The sequence below is a fragment of the Tenrec ecaudatus genome, chromosome 8 (assembly GCF_050624435.1).
Source record: "Tenrec ecaudatus isolate mTenEca1 chromosome 8, mTenEca1.hap1, whole genome shotgun sequence".
Lineage (NCBI taxonomy): Eukaryota > Metazoa > Chordata > Mammalia > Afrosoricida > Tenrecidae > Tenrec > Tenrec ecaudatus.
This window is the reverse complement of record NC_134537.1, coordinates 140,982,326-140,997,211: the sequence shown is the minus strand read 5'-3', so window position 1 is coordinate 140,997,211 and position 14,886 is coordinate 140,982,326. Positions and strand designations below refer to the sequence as shown.

The following is a 14,886-nucleotide window of genomic DNA, read 5'->3' as shown; positions in this document are numbered from 1 at the left end:
CAGGAACACCGCGGCAGGAGCCGACAGACTGGCCCGAAGAGACCTTAGCTGGCTGAGGCCACAGTGCTGACACTGGGCCAGCACCCACTTCGTGTGACCACCGGCCCTGGGGCTCTTACCTCAATTCTATCTGTATTTCATCTGTGCGGCAAGAGACACCGTCCCTATTTCTCAGCCTAGAAAGCTGAGGCTCACAGACAAAATCGTTCATCCAAGAACAATTAAAAGGGAGCGGGGGATTCAGGGTCAGATTTCCATTCTTCCAGAGCCCGTGTTCTTCTCAGTGCGGACTTCACAGAGAGACCCATGGAAAGGGAGGTCATGGCCAGGGCTGTGTGCAGTTTACCCTTCAGGGGAGGTGCTGTACGTGGATTTACAGGGAGGGGTGGACTCAACGAGGAACCTTCCCGTCCTCTGCTTCCCAGACCCTGTAACTACACTCAGACTCTCAGAAGACCTGGGCTGGGCCAGAAAGCCACATCATCACACGCATCCTTGTGCGGGACAATGAGACACCCCACAGGCCTTCCCTCCCGTTCTGTGCAGTCTGGCCATTTCCCTCTTCTCCACTACAGATGTGAGGAAGGATGTTCCCAGAGAAACAGAGGCCAAAGGCTCTGGACTGAGGGACAGAGCAGCTAACTGATAAGGTCAGATACAGGGCTGTCAGACAGACAGGTCATCGTCCCCAAGCTGCCAGAGCACATCCATCCCAGGAACAGCCCAGCGGGGACAAGTCATCTACAGGACAAGTTAGAAGCTGAAATGGATGAGATTCCACCTCAAAGGCAGAACATGAGCTGACTGGAGGTCAATCCAAGAAGTTCACCAACCAAATAAACGAGTGAAATCCCTGGAGAGATGGGGGAGGTGGGGAGAAGGGAGAGAGAGACGGAAAGGAAGACGGCATGAAAGAAGTGAGATGAGGACCACATCCGAGGCGGAGCAGAGGGAGCCTGGAGTAGCCAGCACGATGCATGAACAAAGACGGAGGCTGAGACGCCACTGGGGGCGTCAGAACATGGAGTCAACAGCAGCCCTCAGGACTTCCAGACGGGAGAACAATGGCAATCAGAATGGTCCTGGGCTCTTCACTAGCCACACTGGGGACCACGTGCAGGGATGAACGTTCCAAGGGCAGAATGAAGCCATTTCCAGGTGTGAGAACTATTTCTCATGTGTCCTTCCTCCCAAGTTTAACAGAAGCTACGCTCTGTCAAAGACAGAGTAACCAGGACTGAGATCCAGGGGCCCAGGAATTCCCTAGATAACAGCTCTGCCTTGTCACTGGGAGCGGCGTGATAAGGGTCCCAGAAACAAACAAAACTGATAAAGTATTGCTATCTTTTGACCACAGGAAACCAGCGTTGGTCATCTACTGGAGAACACAGAAACCTGGGGACGACTGCAAAGAGCTGAGCTGTTGGGGGGGGGGGGGGTGGTAAAGGAAAGAAAGGAATTCTAGCAGACCTTCAGGCTCCAACTCAACTCTCTGCCATCAAGGGGTCAATTCTGACGCAGAGACCCTGTAGGGCAGGCTCAAACCGCCCCTGTGGGTTTCCGAGACTGAGACTCTTTCCCGGAGTGGAACGCCTCATCCTTTCCCTGGCCCCACTAGGCTCAGCCATGACTAATGTTTACATATAGGAGGGACCTCCGGAAAGCTCATGGAGAAACTCTACACCTTTCAATCCCATTTTCCCATGAACTTTTTGAAGCCCTCTTCCACAGGATAAAAACCCCACTTGACCTGGAATCAATCACACATGACTTTCTTGGGAAGGTGGGAGGAGGCGGCGCAGGATGGTGTAAGGGAGAAATCTTCATCTTCCCTAAAGGAGAGAGCAATTCTCAATTGGACCTGATCAGAAATAATGGCTTATGCCTACAAGCCATCCACAAAAAGACAGGGACCTGAATGGACATTTCTACACAAATTGCTGCTACCCGTTAGCAAGTCAGTTGCCTGCAGCTGGTCCTGACGCGTTTTGATCCAGCGCTGTGGGTCAGTCTCCCTGTGCTCCACTGGCTCTCAGGGCTGCCTGGGCTCTCTCGCTGCATGCTTTACCTGATAGTTTTACCTTGAACCTGCCTGTGCACCACACGCAGGGGTCTGCACTGCTCGCCCAAGAAGCATGCTGCGTCAGTAGGGAGGCTCGCATCGAAACCACGAGATGCCCCTGCACCCACCCGAAGGTGGCCATTATGGAAGACAGGGAGAAACGAGCCTAGCTGCATTAGGGGTGGGAAAGGAAACGGTGCAGCGGCTGCGGAAAACCGTTTGGCCAGTGCCCAGAAAGTGGGCAGGGCATTCCAGGATGACCTGCTGACTCCATTTCTAGGTACACACCCGAGCGAGCAGAGGCTCCAATGGATGTCAGCGTTCTTCACAGCGCTGCTCACAACAGCCAAAGGTGGAGGCAGCCCTGCTCTGGCCCACCCACCGATGACTGCAAAAGCAGTATGTTGTCGTTGAGCCACACCATGGAATATTATGCAGCCACAAAGAGAGTGAAACGCAGAGGCAGGCCCGTGACATGACTCAACCTTGAAAACGTTACGGCGAGTGAAAAGCCAGGCACAAACGGACAGCCGTCGAGCTCGCAACAATGCGGATGAGAAGGAGATGTCCTGCAATGGGCTGTGGATGACCACACGAGTCTTAGTGTGACGGAGCGGCTGAAACTGTATGGTAGGGTGAAGCACACACCAGTGAAGCTATTCTTTTAAAGAGTCATCTGGAACATCTATATCCCACTTACATGAAACATCTAGACCAGGCAAAGGTATAGGCCAAAGTTTATTCGTGGTTCTCGGGCGGCAGGGAGGAGGCGACGGGGAGCTACTGCTTCCGGGGTGCCACATGTCTAGTTAGTGTGAGGCTATACATTTGGGTGTGGATGGCTGATGGATGGGCCAGTGGGCGCACACATGGCGAGTGCACTTAGTGCCACTGAATTATATACTTAAAAATAACTCCAGGGGAGAAATGCTGTCTCCATGTTAGTGTACTCTTCAACACAGAAACAATGGCTTATTTGGCTAACAGGGACGGCAAAGACGGTAGAAGGAGCAGCTACGAATGCTGAGCGTGGCTGCCTGGGAAGTGGGCAGGGCCCAGGATGGTGGGGGTGGCAGTGGAAGCACCTAAGCACCACTGCCTCTCGTGGTCCTCACTCAGCCATGACTACGGGCAGAGGAGGCCCCACCAGTTTACAGCACACGCCCAGCCGCAGGGCTCAGACCTGCACACCCGCTCGCTCGGTCTCTAGTGCTCTCCATACCCTCTCACACCCCCAATCTGAGAAGCTATTTTGTGGTTGCCGCGGGCTCCCTCGCTCTGCCCTTCTTCCACCCAGCACCAGTGGGAAGCTGCCAGCCTGCAGAATAGGCTTTAAGCAGCACCCCAGAGGGGCAGGTCTCCTGTGCTGAGCAGGTCTGCTCCTCCAGGCCACCGTGAGCCCCAAGGTTCTGAATTAGGAGAGGCGGGAAGAGGCATCTCCGCTGGGGAACCAGCCAGCAAGGAGTGAAGTCTCCCCTCCCACAGTGCCTGGACGAGACCATCAGAAGGGCCCCCGGGAGGCTCCATGTGCCACGTCATACACACACTCCACCACACAGGGACACGTGTGCACAACACACACACATACCACACCACATACACACACACAATACCTACACCACACATACATATACACACAACACATACACCACGCACACAACACACACACATACCACACCACACACACCACATACATACTACACATACACACACACCACACTACACAGATATGTGCACACCACACATATACACCACTCACACAACACACATACCATACCACACACACACCACATACATCACACCACACAGATGCATGCACACCACACACACACACACGCGCGCGCTTGGCAATGTGGTCACCTCCCCCTGGATCCACCTACCACATAGTGTCAGGTCCCTGGGGATCCCCTGCACCCCCAAAGTTCTTGAACACCCAAATGTCTGCAACAGACTCGTTACAGTGCGCTGGTTTTTAAAGGGGGTTTTCATTTGTTTGTTGTTCCTGAAAAGGCCTTTGCTGGGCACCTCCGATCGCAGCCCTTTGTGAGAGACCATCTTAACGGAAGCCTAGTGCTTCCTCTGGGGCGATGTGCCCACCCGCCGCCCTGCCTGGGGACCCACTCAAGGCCTGAACGGAGTCGCTCCCCAGGCGAGAAGACGACCCTCAGAGGATGGATGCGCTCCGCCCACCCTCTCCAGGGGAAGTGAGGCAGGAGGGCAGTGGGAGGAGAAGGAGGGGAGAGCCCCTAGCTACTCTCCATGTCCTCACCCCTGCTTCTTCCCCGTCTGACTATTTTACTGTCTCTTTGTGTGTTGGTTTTGTTCTTGTTATTTCTTTGCATGATGTGGATGAAGGTTGACAGAGCGGATGGCCTGTGTTACCTTCAACAATTTATACACATTTTGTTCCAACTCCTCCATCCCCACCTCAGTGCTCCATGATCGCTCCTAGCGATTCCGGTTTCCACGCCCCCTTCTCTCCTCACCCTGGGGCCGGACCGGGAACTTGAAAAAGCCCAAACCCTTAGCCACCTCCCGCAGACCTGGTCTAGGACCCATTGAGCACAGGGAGCTCCTGAGCACTGGGGCAGAGAGAAGCTTTCAGACTCCAGGCTTCAATCAACCCGGTCTTCACGGAGGAGCCGGAATCCTGGAAGCAGCCTTGGATGCTGAGTACAAAGGTCAGGGGCCCCAGTCGGGCAGAGCACATCCCTCCCGCAGCCACCGCACTAAAAGCAGTCGTCTCTGTGTGTGAGGCTGCAGGGAACTAGCATTTCCAACAGGGTCTATTTTTGTCCTGCCCAGTCTCTACAAGGGGCACCTATTATTTCTACCACAGGAGATGACCAAGGAAGCTCCCAGTCCTACCTAGTCACCTCACTTTCTTCAGCCACGCATGGGTGCTCTCCCCTACCCCACCCCCCATCAGATGCCTCCCCAGTCCAGGGTGAGGCCGGGGGCCCTGCCCATAGAGCCACTTCTCCTGCTTTTCCCTGAGCAATTGGAGTTTCGCTCAGGTTTGGTTTTGGGGGAAGAAAGAGGCATCTCTCAACGTTTTCTGGTGCAGCCCAGTGCCTGGCAGAGCGAGGCGGAGAGTGGCCGTGCCGTGCCTACAGACACCCCACTGCCACCACCCCTTCATCTCCCTGCCCACTCATCCCAAGGCCCTCGGTGGCCGGCCGACAGCGTGGAGCAGGACTGAACGACACCTGCCAGGGGCCTCCGGGGCCCCAGCGCCCCTCCGGGCAGGTCATCCTCCAGAGTACGAGGCCACAGCCAGGGGAGACGGCCGAGAGGGCAAGGTCCCAGAGCCAGCACATCAGCCCCCTCCCTCAACACTGCACGCCTGCACAAAGCACCCCCGGCCCCAGGTCCTGCCGCTACTGTGCCCTCCTACCTGGCCCAGGTAGCCCCCAAGCAGCCCCCAGCACCGTCTGCAGGAGGCTGGGACACTGCAGACATTACTGCCAGCAGGGCCCTGACGCCCCGCACAGCAGACTGCAGAACAAATAAGATGAGCCCCTCACCCCACGGACTGTGGCTCCCGGAGTCCAAGCCTCCTCTGACCTGAGATGCTCTCTCCACAGCCCCCACCTGCCTGGCCCACGCCAGCCTCTGCTGACCACACACACACACACTACACCAGGCCTGATGGACTAGCTTTCCCTGGTGGCTGAGCACACCTTGACCCTGACCCCGGCCGGGCTGTGCCCATGTGCCCGTGCTGGTAGTTACTGAGGAGCTGCAGGGGGCACACTCCAAAGGAAAGAAATGACACAGATGACCCCTCAGACATCACTGTCCGCCCGCACTCTCTCCTGCTTCCCTGTGTCTCTCAGAGCCCACCCCTCCACTTCCGCTTAGTGGAGGACCAAGCAGGTGGGGAGGAGGGGCCCTGCATCCTGCCATGCAGTGTGTGACCTTCCCATGCCTCGACTGCGTGTGCTGTGGGGTCCTCGCCCAGGCTGCTAAGAGGACAGCTCGGGGCCGGTCAGTTGGGTCCCTGCCCACAGCCACAGTGTGAGCTCCCAGGAGTCCTCTCATTCTTGAATCCCTAGCTCTGAGCACCATGCCTGCCTGGGGTGGGGTTGGGGTGCGTCTTCCGGCTCCTTCAACAAATATCCCCCCTCACCCAGGCTTCCCTGCCCTGACCTACAGCGTGGAAATTTGTCTCCCTGGAGGTTGGTCAGTTGATTGCTTGGTGTGTGTGTGTGTGTGTGTGTGTGTGTGTGTGTGTGTGTGTGTGTGTGTGTGTGTGTGTCTGCCTGTCTCTCTCGTCTGCAGCCCCAGGAACTTTCAAGATCCAAACTTCCTACCCCTGACTGCTAACCAGCCAAAATTAGCCTACTTGGCCAAAGCCCCCAAACCCGCAATGCACCAGCACAGGATTGTACACACATGCAGGTGCGGGCTCTGTGGGTTAAGCACTGGGCTGCTAACCTCAAGGTGGATGGTTCAAACCCACCGGCTGCTCTGAAGGACAAAGTAGCAGTCTGCTTCCCTAAAGATCACAGCTATGGAAACCCACAGGGCAGTTCCACTCTGCCTGCGAGAGGTCGCCAGGACTCCGAATCACCTCAAGAGCAGTGGGCTTGGTTCTGGGTTCTCCTCTAGCTTGCTATAATAATTTGCTGGTTTCAAGAGTTTGTTTTGTTTTTATTGAGCTTTGTGGTTTTCTTCCTAGACAATCGTATTATCTGCAAACACAGGCAGTTTTATGTCTTCCTCCCACATCAGTAAACCTTCTGTTTCCTTCTCTTGCCTTTGCACTCACTAGTACTTCCCGTGTGCTGCTGAACAGAGGGGTGGGCGGGACATCCTTGCCTTGTTCCCAGTCTTCCGGGGAGGCATCTAGCTTCTGGCTCTTGCAGAGTGATGTTCGCTGCAGGGGGTTGAGAGGTGATCGCCCGTCTTCATTAGGTTGCAGAGAGTTGTATCAGGAATGGCTGTTGGATTCTGCAGTGTGCTTCTTCTGCATCTACTGGCATGATCATCTGTGTTTGTCTTTAGCCTGTTCATACACTCCATGGTAAACCAGGCTTGCATCGCTGGACCAAGGCCCACTTGGCTGGGTGCACGAGCCTTCATATGCATGGTTGCATTTAACAGTGGCATTGGCCTTGCCCGCTCCATCTCACTTTGTGGACCAGGACTAGCCTTCCCTCTCCTGGGCTCATCCCCAGGGACACCCAGCCAGCACCCAGGGAGAAACCTGTCTCTCTCCCGCCAATGCCCCAGGGGATCTGCTTCTTCAGAGAGGTGTCCATCAGATGTTCCTCGGGGCGACCACCCCGCCCCCACCCTGTGTGCAGAGTAGACCTGTGCTCTGCAGGGGCTTCTGGGCTGTGGCCTTTCAAAAGCAGATCACCAGCTCTGTCTTCCAAGGTCCAGTGGTGTGTTTGACTCACCAGCCTTTCTGACTCTCCCTGGTCTTCCGGTGACTAATGTTCCACAAGTAGCTGGCCAGGCATTTTTCCTGAGGTGTCTAGGTAGACTCATTAGCAGCCTGAGCAGCAGAGCCTGCTACCCACTGACGCCACCCTCCCCCGCCCTCCGACTCCACCCCTCCCCCAGGGGCTGTGTCAGTCATTGCCACCACAATGACACAGGCAGGGGGGGGGGGAGTGTGGGGGAAGGGGAGCAGGCAAGTATGAAGCGCTTTCTATAAATAAGTGGAGCTAACATGAACAAAGCCTCCTTTCCCCAAAAGCAAGCCTGAAGCAGCCTGAGACATGAGGATCTGCCCCAATACACTTCTCCAACACTCAACCCCTCCCCCACGTGGAGCTCACCAACCTGAACACCCATCACAGAGCCCTGGTGGTACAGGGGCTAAACACGCAGCTGCTAACTCAAAAGTGGACGGTTCGAACCCACCGCTGGCTCCATAGGAGAAAGATGAGGCAGCCTGCTGCCTTCCAAGCCCCCTGGGCAGTCCCACTCTGCCCTGTCCAGTCACTATGAGGTGGAATCCACCAGAGGGCAGTGTGTTTGGTGAAGGAGTCAACCCTTTCCACCAGGTTAAGTGCCTGCTTTGGGGGTAGGCATCCAGGTGGTGCAGGGGTTAGTTGCTTAGCTGTGCACAGAAAGGTCAGATGTGTGAACCCGCAGGCGCTCTGCAGGAGAAAGACATGGCGTCACGTTTACAGCCAAGGAGACCCGCTGGGGCAGGTCCCCTCTGACATGTAGGGTCAAGTGAGCCAGAGCACCATCAACCACGCAGGCAGTAAACATCGCCACCTGTATCCATCCCACCTTAAGTCTCCCACCTCTGGGGCACCTGGACTCAAGCCCAGGGAGCATGTGCTCAGGAGAGAAGCAAGGATGGAAGTGATGACGATCAGATGACGGGCACATTCGCCTGGAACTTGTCCCAGATGCCTCCCTTTGCAGACCCGCAATGCTAGGCACCGCGCGCAACTGCAGAGGTGTGTGCCGAGATGGACACGGCTGTCCGGGAGAAACATGCAGCAGTGTTGCTCACACAGCACAGTGCCAAAGGATCGCCAGGCCAGGAACACACATGCTGAATCTGTCTGTCCAACGGTCCGTCCGTCTGCGTGGCTGGAGCCTGAGAGGCTCCGGGTCTCGGTCCCTGCAGAGGCAGCCTGAGCTATCCACTGGGGGTCAGGCGCTGCACCTCTTTTGTCGCCCACACAGTCCTGAGAGGGGAGCCGTTGCCCATCTTGCAGATGAAGAAATTCCGTTGCAAAACAAAGTTGTGTGATGGAGGCCCACCAGAAGCCCTGACTTAATCGTCAAAGTTTAGCGGTCTCTCGGTGGAATGAAAATGCCCAGAGCCACAGAGATGGGTTGTGAAGACCAGAATCCCCTTCAAAAGGCCAGCACAACCCCAGGCAATGGGCCCTGAAGAACTGTGGGCTGGTTTTCTCACCCAGGCCTGTTAAAACCTTGTCAGAGAGCGGCCCCGCCTCCCAGTGCTCACCAGGGCCCAGGACTGCTGGGAGGGTGAACCAGGGAAAACATGGAAGGTGGCCCCTGCTCTCCCACAACACGGCCCCACAAGCTCCACCTGACAAAGTTCAATGGGCCTAGCAGACTTAGGACTCAGCCCTCAGCCTCCTCCGCTGTCCCTGCAGGAGCAGAGGACAAAGGTGCGACAGAAGGGGAGGGAGGGCTGGCTCCCTCACCTGGCAGTAACCTTATGGCCCTAGTTATTCTTGGGAGAAGGGGCCCCAGCAGCCTCTACCCAGCTCTCCATCCATGTCTCAGTTGTCACCGGCATCATTGGAGACAGATATCTAACTCTGGAGAGAACGCCTGGGGCAGATGCCATCCATACTCATGCACTCTGTGAGTGTCCGAGAGGACAGTCACTGCGGAGGCGGTGAGCAGCCACTGGCCCCAACACACCTGCCTCCCAGGGCACCTCTAATCTCACCCCCATATCTTATCAGGTCAACATCCAGCTTACGACCAAAACAATGATGCCCCTTCCTGAGCCCTTGCCCGTTGTTTATTTAGAGCCTGTTACGGATGTGTAATGTGTCAACTCGACCAGGCCACCATTCTCAGTGTCATGTAACTATCATCCTCCATTTGTGAGCTGGTGTAATTATTCTACGTCTTATAAATCCTAACCTCTGTGATGTTCATGGGGCAGGAATAGAGGCAGGATGCAACTGAGGGAGGATACAATGTACAAGATTAGGTTGTATCTTGAGTCAGTCTCTTTTGAAATATAAACGAGATTAAACAAAGTTCAGAAGCGCCTGAGGACCACCAAGAAAGAAGAGGCAGAAAGGTTAAATATCTTTTAGCTCTAGAACCCCTGCGCTAAGAACCTCCTAGAGCAGGGGTTCTCAGCCTTCCCCATGCCACGACCCTTTCATACAGTTCCTCACGCTGTGGTGACCCAAACCATACAATGATTTCTTTACTACTTCATAACTGTAATTTTGCTACTGTTATGAATCATATGCAAATCATAATGTGTTTTAAGATGGTCTTAGACAACCCCTGTGAAAGGATCGTTTGACGCCCCCGAAGGGGTCATGACCCACAGGTTGAGAACCGTTGTCCTAGACCCGAAGGAAGTTGATGCCAAGGCTCAGGTAGGTCTGTAAGGAATACCAGGCCAACCCGCAGAGGCTAAAGGAGACCAGGATCGCCCTCCAGAGCCAGAGGGGGAAAGCCTCACCCTAGAGCCAGCCAGCATCCTGAATTCCTCCTAAGTTGTAAAAAAACAAAATTCTGCTCCTTAAATCCACCCACTTGTGGAATTTCTGTTAGAGCAGCAGGAACCACCTTTTTGCCCCATCAAACCTATGTCCAAACTTTGAATTCTCAGATCTACCTATAAATTATATCGGGAATTCAACTCCTCCAGTCTGCTCAACTACTATAACTCCCTGCTTACCTGTTCACATCCCAGTCACCCATTCCCCAGCCAGCAAAATGTGTACAACTGAAGCACACCTCTCTGTCTTTCTCTCTTGCGCGCGCGCACACACACACAGAGTTCAAACCCCCCAGCACTGCTCACAGAGTAAGAGCCACTCCGACAGCCTTCAGCATCTCTTACTCCCCTCTGGTCGCACTGGCCTTCCTGGTGCCTCAGCCCACCAGGCTGGTTCCTACCTCTTTCCCTCTGCCTGAGGCACCGGCTCAGACCTTCAAACCACACTTCTTCACGCACCGCGCACTCCGGTCAGGTCTCTTGTTCCCAACTCAACTGTCCCCACACCACCCGCTTTTACTTCCTCAGAAAACAGCCTGACACTGTGTGCACATTAATGCGTACGTGCACAGACACCTCTATACATGTATGCGCGCGCACACACACACACACACACCTCTCTCAGTAAAATGGTATCTGTATACAAGGCCTTCCCTGTGCTATAAGCAAGAACCTTATTCCAATCACCTCATATCCCCAGCATTTAAAATGGTAGACACTCACCTATTTGTTCAACAGATGAACAAATTAATGCAAATTAAGATAGGCACTCGGTTTGTGGTCCTTGTGCACAAGTGCACCGTGGAGGCTTCTATCATGACACACCCAGGGGTCTCACCCGTTGGACCAGGAGCTGGCAAAGGGCAAAGAGGGTTTGCCCTGCCCACCAGTTTCCTGATGGCAGCAGCACAAGTGTCAGGCTTAATGGAGAGCATTCGAAAATGGGACTTTCTGTAGCCCTAAGACTCTTCTTCAGACCCCTCATCTCTGAGCTAAGACTCATGAACGCCCCTGCGGGTGTAGATGCCCAGCCTCACACCTAGGGGAGCTCAGGTGACCACCCTACCCTAGCCCATCACGGGCCTTCCACACCACTCATCCGATTACCCCAACAACTACACCCCCTCATTTCGCACTTACTCAGTGCCAGCCACTGTGCTAAATCAATACTCCACCATTCCCAAGTACACTTTCACTTCATCCTCTTAACTAGCCTTGGGGCAGGGGAGGGAGCGGTGGGACAGACCCTGAGAGTGAGGGTGTCAGACTGGTTCCAGTACTGACTTGAGAGCCAGGCTACCTGGGTTCAAGTCTCAGCCTACCTGGGTTCAAGTCCCAGCCTGTCTCCTTACTCCAAGCTGTGTGACTAGAGGTTGCCCAAGTTCCCCATGCCTCGGTCTCCTCCTCCATCTATAAAATGAGGAGACCAGCAATCCCTCACTTCCTAAGTCCACTGTGAGGGACAAGTGGATTCACCACAGAGACGCCGTGTCTGGGTCAGCTCTTCGTGCTCCGCGGATGCAGACACTGAGGCGCAGGCAAGTTCCCTGGGCTCGGTCACCAACTCCACTGAGAGCCAGGATTTAAACTCAGGCTCCCTGGCTCCGGAGCCCATGACCTTGACCATGCACTAGACTGTCTCCCTTCTGCCAAGTACAACAGACTGCTAGCCCCAGAAGCCCCCCTTCTCCCTGCCCCACCAAGGAATCCAAAGTCACCCTGCTTAGTTCCCATTAAGGAGCAAGGGGTCTATCTCAGATGGGAGGGGAAGTCTATCATTATCTCCACTCATCTCAAACTGAAATTGAGCATGTCCTTCTACTGTAAATATATGGGCCAAGAAAAATCCGCTATAGCCATACAGCTGCTGCAGATGTCAGGAAAGTTCACTCATGGATGCTCTGAAACAGGTCAGCAAACCACGAGCTCGCTGCTGCCACCGCGTCTTTGGACTCAGGGCGGCCATGTGTGGCAGGGCGGAGCTGTGCTCCATCGGGTTTTCTCAGCTGTCACCTTTCAGAGGCAGAGAGCCAGGCCTTGACTGCAGGGCACCACCGCCAACCACCTGGTAAAGAGCCAAGAGCAAATTGTTTGCACAACGCAGGAACCTTAGACCCCCCCTTCATTCACAGGAGTCCACGTGCTTGTAAAACGTACATATGAGCTGACCGAGGGGTTTCATTTCCCGGTCACCTTACTGGAACATCATTGACGTCTCTTGTAACCTATAGACGTCGAAGCCTCCCTCTGAGGAGGAGTCCACAGACTTCCCAGGATAACCGTGGCCCATGGCACAGAAAGGGGCGGTCGTACCTGCTCTGGGTCAGGCAGGAAGCAAGGGCAGGTCTTGTCCTCCTCGCTGAACTGCTGGCCCCAGGCTGAGGTCCCAGAGCAGAGAGGGCCCGACTCAGCCCAGGGAGGAGGCCTGGCAAACACCCTTGGCCTTGCCTCGCCTCGCCAGCATCATGCCACCATGCGCAGGCTGACCCTAAGACACCCTGCATGCCAGCCAAGGTGACTTCGGAAACCAAAAACAGCCCGTCCGGTGCGCCTGCTTGCCGAGCGGCTTGTTTCCATCACACTCCAGCGGTTCAGGCTCCAACTCCCTCGGGCGGGTCTTCACCTGAGTCTCCCCCGCCAGGCCTGCAACCTCCCATGGCCACTGCTTCTCTCAGGTCGTGGCCGCCACTGCAGCCCCCTTAAAGACAGGCCTTAACTCAGGCTGGCGGCCAGCCAGCCACCACCATGCCAGGAGCCAGAGGCCTGCAGAGCTGGCAGTTGTTGGAAAGCAGCCCCACGGCCCTACGCAATGAAGAGACCCTTAGCACCTGTACTGCCCAATGCCCTGACCAGGAGAGCCTCCTGGGGCAGCGAGGGAAGAAGGAACACTGATCCTTTCCTGCCTCCCACTCCCCCTGCGGCAGAGGGGCGGCAGGGCCCCAGGGGGGAGAGGACGCACCGCTCAACAGGAATTGTTATCACTCGGGTCGCTAGAGCGGCTGTGGTTTTTAAGCGGGAAAGTGGCCAGTGTTGGTGAAGATATGGAGAAAGCAGAACCCTCGTCCATTACGGGCTGGGACAGCTGCTGGGAAACGGTGCTGTCGGTTAGGGCCGCAAGACGTTAAGCTTCGAGTTGTCATGCTGTTGCTGTTGTCGGGGGCTCACAGGGACCCTGCTCAACAGAGTGACGCACCGCCCTTGCCCTCAGGCCGGCCTTTGAGCCCCTTGTCGCAGCTGGAATGTGTCCATCCAACCCGTCTTGTTACAGGCCTTCCTTTTTTTCTTTCTCAAAGCAGGATGTCCTCCAGGGCCTGCCCCTTCATGATAACACGTCCAAAGTATGTGAGATGATGTCATCACAGCCTTGCTCCTAAGGAACATTCTAGCTGAACTTCTTCTAAGGCAGATCTGTCCGTTGTTCGTACAGTTCATAATTCAAATGCATCCGTTCTTCTTCCGACCCCCTTAGTCATTGCTCTGCTATTTCACGTTTATCAAGCGACGGGTAGACCTGCTGCAGGGTTAAATTGCTTGGCGTGGCTTTCTTCTCCATAGTCTCCGTGTAGCTCCTTCCACATGACGGGGTGGGAGCACGCAAATAAGGTGTGAAGATTCTGCCTTGAAGATGGTGGAAAGTGAGCGGTCTCAAGCAGGAACAGAGACCCTGACTCGCCCGCAGTGGCGTGAAGTGGCAGCAGAGGCACCACAGGCCGAGGCTCGGAGACCGTGAGACGGAGCAGCACACTTCCCGGCCCACCCACGGAACAAGGAAAGCTGAGGCTCTGGGCCGGAGGCTGCGTGCGGAGTGGGGTGCTAGGGGAGCTTGTAGCACTTGCCTAAGCAAGGCCGGGCTTAGCCTTGTGGCTGAGACTCAGAGTCAGAGAGACAAAGGGACTAGGACCCTAACATTTCTGATACACTCCCCTAATCATGTGTGTTGCTTGGGAGGTCTGTGCGGCCACTGCCACGGCCCATCAAAGGCAGCAGAGGTGCAGAGCACCCTGGGAGGGGCAGCTGGGGACACAATAGGGTCAAGTAGAATGTGGAGGCTGAGATTTATCTGACCGCTGCCCCGTGAGCACAGGCCTTGGGTGTTGTTGAGCTGGGTTCTTCCATCCACCTAGTGAAGCTCAAGGAGGGCGTGGCCCTCATGCCATTTCCCCAACACCCCAAAGGATTAAAAGCAGGGATTCACGGAGATACGTGTACCCCAGTGTTCACTACAGCCCTTGCACTAGCCAAAAGTTGTCAACAACCTAAATGCCCATCAACAGATAAATGGGTAAGCACACGGTGACACGAGCATGCGCGCGCACATGTACACTTGAATATTCCTGGTTGCTGCCTAGTCTATTCTCACGGGGAGACACCACGTGTGCAGGGTAGAACTGCCCCTTGGGGTCGTGAAGCCCGTGACCTCTCAGAAGCAGCTCACCAGGCTTATCTTCAGAGGTACTGCTCTGGGTGGGTTCAAAGTGCCAACGTCTCAGCTCGTGGTTGAGCATTAACTACTCAGGCCAGCCATCTCCTCAGTCACGAAGAGAAATGAAGTTCTGGTATATGCTACAACATGGCTAAGGCTTGGAAACATCACACAGAGGGAACTCAGGCAGATATGATCGGC

At 55.2% G+C, this 14,886-nt stretch overlaps 1 protein-coding gene across 3 annotated transcripts in view; it reads right to left on the bottom strand.

Moving 5' to 3' along the window:
• RAB11FIP5 (RAB11 family interacting protein 5) overlaps nucleotides 1–14,886 on the bottom strand; it is a 46,309-nt gene that overhangs the window by 18,652 nt on the left and 12,771 nt on the right. The gene's annotated exons all lie outside the window — the stretch shown is intronic.